Consider the following 9,204-nt stretch of genomic DNA (forward strand, 5'->3'; position numbering starts at 1 on the left):
GGGAGGACCCAACACCCCCCTTTCCCTTCCCCCCCCTGCCACTTTTTTTTTTTTTTAAAAACCTAGTTAAAATGTGCTATGTCATCTGGCAGAGTATTTCACCAGTCTCTTCAGCTCTACTCATCCCAAAGTCAAACCCAACAGGGGAGTAAACTTCTGGGGGGGCCCAGAGAAGATGCTGCCATGGGCTCCTTTCTGAACACATTAAGACAGACCAGCCTTATGGCTGGTTTTTATCCTGAAATGATCACGCCCAAAATGAGCTGGAAGTTTCCCTCCACTTTCCCAGGGAGGAGAAGAAAGACCAAAATACCCCTGCTGTTTACTTTTATTGATAGAAACAACTATCATCATTACAGTTTGTTTTTTCTGTCTTGTGCTTTTGGTTGGTTGGTTGCCATCCATTACCTAACCAAGGCTGGCACAGGCCAAAGCTGGTTTAGAGAGCAGATTTGCACAGCAGCCTCCATTCAGTTACGGGGCTTCAAGATCGGAGGATTTCTTGTTATGGGATGCCAGGGGATATATTCTCTCCTTTGGTATTTTGAGTTTTGTCTGTTTTCCACAGACTTTTCTGAACTAAACACCCCTTACCTGTCCCCCTGCACTGGGCTCAGCCAGCCATTTTAGTTTTGTGTTCTTCATTTTGTAAGAACATCAAAACCACAATGACAACTCACCCACCTGAAGAACAAGCATCCTGATTCCTGCTTGTTCACTGTCTACTACGCACACCAGGCAAACAAGCCACTTTCCTGAGTCAGACCAAAGACCTGGACCTCAGTCCCCCGGCTCTGGGGGTGCCTGACCACCAGGCTGTTTCAAACAGGCCTTTCTCATCCTCTTACTAGCACGTTTTCTCTTCATACAGATAACTAAATACTAAGTCGAGCAGAGAGCCAGGCTCACTGCAGGAAGATGTGAGTTCAAACCCCTGGCCCAAGCTTGGCAGAGGACTTGAAGTTGGGTGCTCTGCCTTCCAGAGGAGGGCTGCATGCACAAGGCTACTGGATTTGCTCTCACTGCAGACCACAAATCCCAGAGGGGACAAGAGGAGCATTGTCACCAGATCTGGAACACTTCCACAGAGGGTTCCAATTTTGATAAAAACCAAGAGGGGGGAAAAAAAAAAAACCCGAATCAGAAAACCCAAGTTAACCCAAACCTTCAAAAGGCTCTAACAGAAAATCCCTAGTAGATGCAATACAGAGAGGATAATTTCCTATCCAGCGCTTTACTACATCCCTCCCTACAGAGCTGCAAGGCAACACTGGAGGCTGGATACTTCTCAGCCCTTTGCATCTCACTGACAATGCCAAGTTGGCTTGAACACCAGTCTAATGCCTGGTAGATCCTTCCCCTCTGTCTCTGGAGAATCCTTAGCATTTGTGGGGTTTCTGGAGAAACAAGTCCTCCTTCCATCAAGGTCAGGATCAATATCCTCCCATCACACCAGGTTCAGCAACGTCTTTGGAGTACAGAGATGTCCACAGTTTCTGGGACTTCCTTAACGGCTCCCTCCACCCATGAGTACAGTTATCCTGAACCCTGATGGCTTGCAGTCAGGGCCTTCTAAGGCATCTGAAGACAACAAGGGGCTTCTGCTCATTGCAAGCCCCAGTTTATCAAATGTCAAGCAGGAAGTCACATACACACATGCACCCTCAGAATTGAACTAGGACATAATGGACAACCTTCAAAGAGAAGAAGCTGGCAAGCATCCCTTTCTACTTGTGACTACTGTCATGAAACTCCCCATGCCTCAGAAGTCAGAGCTTGCAAATGCCCTGTCATCCCCAGCCAGCTTGACTTCAGTTGGCCCCAGCTGATAAGAAAGTTACGAGCAAAAAAAAAAAAACCATCAAGTGCAGGGTCAGCGTGGGCTCGTGGGAACAGCAGTGATCTGGCTTTGCAGCGCAGAGATGCTTTCTGAGACATCCCCTCCTCCAACGGGAAGGAAGAGTCCCGGCACCCATGTGTTTTAAACAAGCCTATTCCTCCAATCTCACATCCTGACCAGTGGGAAGGGATGTGGCTGCAAATGAACACATACACACAGGCAGATGCAAGTACTCAACCAGTTATTATTTTCTAGCCCTTTGCAAAGGGGCACATCAGCAGAGTTTGCTGGGATCCAGCCTGGAATTGCTGGAGGTCCACGCAAGGTTACCCGTAGTTCCTCTTGGGCTGGTATAGGTCAGGGGTGGGGACCATTGACAAAAGTATGAGGGAAGCGGGGCTTTTCATCCCACTGCTTCAAAGCTTTCCCAAGCCAATGGAGCATCTCTTCAGACTGCCCATAAGAAAGGAAATGAGTAGAGGGCAGGATAGGTGTTGGCACCATCATTTGGGCTCTTTACTGTCCGTTGCTACATTGGTTGCACCAGGGGTTAAAACTGGGGAACATCAGCCTGGAGAGGGTAAAGGATATGACAAAGTTCAGAGATCAGCAGCACCACAGAGCTTGACAAGAATGAAAACATTTGCTGCAGAAAAACACCCCTGGAAAGGTGCCAGAGCTGTGTTCCAGGACTCCAGACCTCTCTGGCAAAAGAGGCAGGGTAAAGTGAAAGCTGGCAGCAAGATTTAAGGAACATGACTAAAAATGCAGGCACAACTTTTTTTTTTTTTTTAAATAATGCCAGTGAAGATGTCAGTTTGGGATTTGGTTTCTGAGCTTTCGACGTCAGCATTCCTAGTGCCCCAGAAGTAAACCCAAGCCTTCCTGGAGGATCACTAAACAAAAATACACTGAGCATTTAAGTCAGATGAGAACAGGCCTCCCAAAAGCAGGAGGATTTGCCCACTCGCAACCCTAGAGAAGAATATTCCCAAAGGATTCGGTCATGCAGGTCCCCAGCAGTCTCCTCTCCAGAATGTTTTACCCGCTTGAATTCCTGAGGGACTGTCTCCGAGTTTTCCTATTCAGGTCCCGGAGGACAGCCACTGTACCTGACGTCTGCATGAACATCCTCTCCTTCCAGGCACCCCTGCGCTACTGTATGCTGCTTCCTACAGCACGCTCCCTGCGTTTGGGGTAATGCAGACTCACACCCTGGGAGATATGGGGGTGGGGGGGGAAGCAGATACAGCCCCCTGGCTAATTAGCAGGATTAATTACAGTCAGACTCAAAGTGATGTTGACTGAATTATGTTGCTTCTTATGGGCACGATAACTTTTCATCACGTTGCGTTTCAGAGCAGAGCATACGAACAGATGAGTCAAGACCAGAGGTAGCGAGGGAGGGCAGGATCTGTGGGAGGGCTCGTGGAGGCAACCAGAGCACTGCAGCAGGGCAGGAAGGCAAAGGAAATGGGAGAGGAGAGATGATGTGAAGGAGCTGGAACAGGCAACGAGATGGTCACCGTGGCAGACTCCCATTCCTTCCTCAAGGTGAGCTCAGGAGGCCAACTTGGATGTAGCTTCTTCCTCTAGAGATAGGTTCCCCACACACACACTCAGCCACAAAGCCCTCCTCCGCATCCCTGCTCCTAGAGGTACACCTCTACCACAGGGCACCATCCCATCACCAGGGCACCACAAAGACCAGCAGCTCCCTCAAGGACAGGGAGCCGAGGGGATACCCCAGCCAGCAACGCAGAGCCTCACCAGCCAGGGCCTGTCCCACAGTACCTGAGCAAGGTGAGTAGAGCAGGGCTGGAGAAGGCAGCCAGGTTGAAGCAAGAGTTGAAATAATTGGGTAAGCTCATGGTGACAAGGCACGTTTTGAAATCGCCCGTGGGTCAGGGTATGGCTCAACAGAGCCCATGGCTAAGCAGGGGCATAGCTAGGACTGGGCTGGAGACTAGGACTCCTACAGCTGAACTGAAACAGGGCTCCGGGGCCCATCGGTGGGCGTGAAGGTCTCAGGTGAGGCTGCTCAGGGCCATTAAGACCAATTAGTGCCCTAAGGGTCCTGACAGCCACCTCCAGCCCAGGCCTGAATACATGTCAGGGTAAACAGCTGCATTCATTTTGCAGGAGGGTGGATGAGTGTGTATGTGTCCATGTTAGGGGGGTGTAAGATGAACCTCTTAAATGATTCTTCCAGCTATTTCTCTGCTGTATGACCATACCTGTATGATCTGATTCCTCTCATATGATCACACACAAAAAACAGAGCACAATTGACTCTCTGTGGGACAGTTTCAAGCTTATTTATCTGCAGGTTAAATGCAGTGATTCAGGCTTGAAGCAGAAGCTATTATTTTTGTTTATCAATGCTTTCAGGACTGCTGTTCCAGTGGCTTTGACTAGAAAGCCATCAACATGTTCCCACAGTTGGCAAAGCTATGAGGGATGGATGCCCTGATCTCTGCCTCTCTCCAGACCACAAAGATAAGCTGATCACACCAGTAAAATGATTTCTTGCTGTGACACAATATCATGGGACTTGGCTTTACTTTGGTGCTGCAGCTTTAAAAAGTTAAAAGTTAGCTCCCAGGCAAAGCCATGCACTGGGATGACTTACTCCAAGATGAGCAGGAGGGCTGCAGATTAAAGGACAGGAACAAACTCCATTTCAGCTCAGAGCTCTGGAGAACTACTTTCTATGAGTATCTCAGACTGGGAATGCTGAACCTAAAGTTACTGGTCAAAGACTGTCCCAGAGCACACAAACAGCCCAAAACTTGGTTGCCATTCACTTCATCTTGGACTGACCTCTTCCATCATAGCAGCACTCTTTGGTTACACTCATTCACAAGATCTTTGCTATGATCTAAGAAATTCATGCTGCTTAGGTTTTACCTATTAGCCCTTTCTCTTGTGATATTCGAGTATCCTATGGACAGGAATAGGTTAGGTAGGAATAGGAAAGAGCAGAAGGCTGTTGAGGTAGATGGCCACTAGGTGATCCAAAGCCTATGCTAAGAGGGACAAAAGGATGTAAGAGGATGAGCACTGGACAAATCAGAGAGATTAATTGGGTACTCGAGACACCTACACTCAGTGCAAAACTGTGATTTTTCCACACCTTAGCTTCTTGCATAGAAAAAAAATTGCAGAAGCCATTAAAGTTTAGCTGCAGAGGTAAGTTTTCAGAGCGCATCCTTCCAGCAGCTCGCTAAGTTAAAAGCAAAAGCTATGTGCTCTTTCTTGTGATATGTTAAGGCCATGGTATTTCATTTCAACACAGATCTGTCCTTCTTCTCAACAAATATGACTGAAGCATTAGCAGGAGGCACTGACAGATAGATGATGGTCTTTAGCCAGATCTCGTCCAGATGCTCGCTCAAGGACTTGAGGGTATGTCTGATTTCCAAATGAAATCTTAGCTCCAGGCTGCAGATCAATCGACCTGGCTTAAAGGTAGCGTGAAGACAAAGTATCAGTCTCCTTGTCATCTAATATATCAAGGAGGAGTCGGTGTTTTTCTGAGCTATGGCTCCTCTGAGCTTGCCGTGCACAGGACTAGCCCATCTTGCCAAGCTACCTTCTGTGCTGCTTGCATGGGAATCAGTTAAGCACAAATGGCAGCAGAAAGCCAAATTAATTATACTTGACATGTACTCTTTATAACGTAAGGGCAGTCTGTGCAAAACGGATCCCATGAAGCTGTTGCTTGCCTGCACAATGCTGCATTGCTGGTTGCTGCTGGATTGTACCATGGCTCAATTCAGAAATAGCTTCTTCATTCTGATAATTCAAGTGACCCTTCACATCAGCCTTGAAACTGAATTGTGTTTCAAGGACTCTAGTTGACTGTACAAGAAGATTGCTGTTTTCCTGGGGGTCTCCAAAGGGGGCTGGAGCCGTTCTTTGTCTCCAGCAGAACAGAAAGGCCCATTCATCCCTCTGTCACATGCAGAAACATGACTGTCCCAGAATAGGGCTGCAGGATACCTCCCCAGTGGGGTCAGGAGGAGAGGTGCCATGCGGACTCGTGTGCTCTGGGAAGAGAGTCAAGGAAAAGCTGCAACCCTCCAAACAGGCCAAAGGGTTAAACGAAGGAGGCATCAACCGATATGCCATGACTTCTGCCCTAGGCGGAGATGAGCTGTTTGAGGTGCATATTTCCTGATCTGTCTGGGGAGTGTAAGTGCGCAGAGGGGCAGACTCACTTAGGGAACGGTGGGAGGTCACCTCCTGATGCCCTTCAAAGACACCAGCCAGTAATGAACTTGTTTGCTCCCACCCTGGCCCAGACCGAAGGCCCAGCCTCAGTGTCACAGGCATCCACCAGGGTATAGAAACGCACGGAGAGATGGGAGGGTGACAGATCCCTAAGATGGACTCTCCAATTTGGGATGCTTAATAGGATGAAGAGAGAAGAGTCTGAATGGAGGTTTTGTTCTCCGCTCTTCTGAGGGAGGAGTCGTCTCTGATAAACAACGGCATGCAGTAGATAAAGACATAACTTTTCTATGGATTACCCACAGCTCTGATCCATCAAATCTTCGAGGAATCATGGAAATTACTTAGTGGAGAAACACAGATAATTTGCTTTCACACAGAGAAGGAAGAAAGTTCCCAAACAACCAATATAGATTATCTCTACCCTATTTACAAATCTTGACCTCTGAGAAAAGCTAGGCTGGTCAAATCCTCCTTGGCATCTTTGGCCAAATCTCAAGATGAGAGGGAGTCTAATCCATTCTTGTGTCTGGATCCACTCATAAAAAAAAGGCTGTAACAGTATTTTATTGTGAACTTCTGCAGTTCTCCCATAAGAAGCAGAGGTCCTGCACAAGTTCACTCACGATCCCCATGAAAAGGGCTGGAAAAGGATAGCCACAAATTTGAATGTGTTGGAGCCAATTATAAACCAAGGCAAATGCAGCATTTCTCCTGTCATATTGCCTGGTAAATGCCAACAATAACGCTAGAAAATTTTCCCTGCTGAGAGTTGTCTCAATCGTCATGGTCTGATCTTCATTTCCTCTTGAAATGAGAAGTCCTTTATTAATTTCAAGATCTGTTCCTCATTGCTTTAGTTCTACTTACGCTTCAGCACTAAGTTATTTTGTTCTTTTCTCAGTTCCTAAAGGAGACGTGATCAATCTCTTCTGTCTTCTTACTTTACCTAGTTTAAAAACTAAGATCCATATCAAGACCAGGACAAAGTTTCTCAGTCACAGAAGAGACTTACCTGCACATTCCACATTAATATGGATTTTTTTGTCTGTGCCTCCAAGGTATCTTTGAAAAATTTCATCTTACAGTTGAATAGGATCCCCACCTTTTGCTGTGAGGTGGTTTGTTGAGGTTGTGGTCAAGTCAGGAGCCCTCCTCGGTGTTTGGCACAGCACGGATGGACTGAGCTGATTTGAGGAGTCTCTGCAGGGAGAGTTTAGGAATTAGCATTGATTTTATGAACTCTCTGAATCTTGACATCTAACCCCTTAATCCTTCTGCTGACAAGGCAGGAAGCAGCCGCCGCACGCAGACATTGCAGCCTGGCTGGATCTTCTCCCTGGAGAACAACAAACTCATCCCATGAGTAATGTGACAAACCAAACCTGGCTTCTTACAGGTTTCTGCTCCTACCCCTACATGCTCCCATCACAGGAGTGTTTGCCAGGTTTATTTCTGGGTGCAAACAGGCACGTACCCCTGCACTGACCAACCAGCCGGCTGGCCCCAGCCAGGGCAGGCGGTGGCTGAGCTCTGCTTGCCTTCCTGTTGCTGGTGATACTGGCTTGGGTTTGTCCTCTCTGCTGTGCTGGTGGAAATACAATGGAAAACATGTTACCTCAGAGATGTTTGTCATTTTGAAACATTTGGTCAAAACCGAGATTAAACTCACTGGAAAGGAGGAAGCATGAATGAAAGATGGCACGATCACATAAATCTCGTTTCTTTAAAGAACAGACCAGAAATAACTATCATAACCTCAGTCTGATCACTTGTAGTCTAGGAATTGGCAAGGTTTGAAAGCTTGGAATTACCCCAGACATTGGTCAAAGAAACCAGATGCTACTCCAGGATCTTAGGAAGTCACAAAAACCCCCAGGACAAAGGATGCTTGGGCAGCACTGGGAGAAGAAGGGCATGCCCTCCTAACAGAGGGGCTCTTTTTTAGCTGAGGGAGCAGCTGAGAGAGAAATTTATAGCCATGAGACACAGAAAAAGAGAAAGCCCGTGATTTTGGAGGTGAGAGTGTAAAGTCTGAAGAGATCTCAAAAACAAAGGAAAATCAGCAGGAGAAATGTGTCCAGATGTTTTACCACAGCGAGTTAATCTATCCATTTCTTGTGTTACTTTAAGAAAAGAGTAGTCTTATAATTTCTTGCAAAATCCTCACTAAAAGCTTCAACTATTCTGTGTCATCAGAGTGCTAAATGGTCAAAGATCTATGAAAACATATTTTAAGACATAGTAACTGAAGACCAACAATGGCCAACAGGGCTGAAAACAGCTGGAGTCCAACCTACCGTTTCCAGTAGCAAGCAGCAGAAATATCTGTGCTCCAAACACAGCCAGCGGGTCCCATAAAGATACCGTGCGGGCGCCTGTTCAACTCAGAAGCTCACAAGGATCAGAGTAAGACGTGTTGGGGTCTAAACTCAGCAGCCTTGTGATTGTCCAGGAGGAAAAATATTAACTGGGGCTGCAAGGGGGTCTGCAAACCCAGGGTGGATATGGGCCCCTCCTGAGTTACACTGCCCGATGCGCTGCTTCCCGGCGTGAATGCAGAGTTTGCAGCGAAGCACAGAAGTGTTGCTTCCCATGGAAACTTTTTCGTCCATAAGCCTGTGAATATCTCTCCCCGGTGCAGCTACGCGGCCAGCCCCAATCTCCCCCAGCCTCAGGGTGATGACAGCCATTCGTTTGCCTCTGAGTTTTGATGAATTGAAAGTATTTGTCAGTTTTGTATTTGTTGTTGTCATGTCGCACAAGCTTAAGTGGTCTGTAGTTGGTCAGACAAAATGAGCACGTAGCACAGAAGTCTGTCTCCAGAAGTGGATCGCAGCAGATTTCCTGCAAAAATCCTTCTACAGGATAATAAAGGACGTAGGAGTACCTTTGCATGACTTTGTTGGTTTTTGAACTTCCTAGGTAATTATAAAAAAAAAATTATTTTTTCAGTAACTTACTGCATATGCTCCAAAGTTTAAAACTTTCAATCAAGGGGTAAGAAAAAAGAAGAATAGAGTAGAAAGGAACAAACATTTTATCTGATATTTCCAATGCCAGGCATACTTAATTGGCAATTACATTTTGAAGACTGGTAATCAAGAACATAGTAAGAAAAGAGATTA

Source organism: Aptenodytes forsteri, unplaced genomic scaffold (assembly GCF_000699145.1).
Source record: "Aptenodytes forsteri isolate BGI_AS27 unplaced genomic scaffold, ASM69914v1 Scaffold191, whole genome shotgun sequence".
Classification (NCBI taxonomy): domain Eukaryota; kingdom Metazoa; phylum Chordata; class Aves; order Sphenisciformes; family Spheniscidae; genus Aptenodytes; species Aptenodytes forsteri.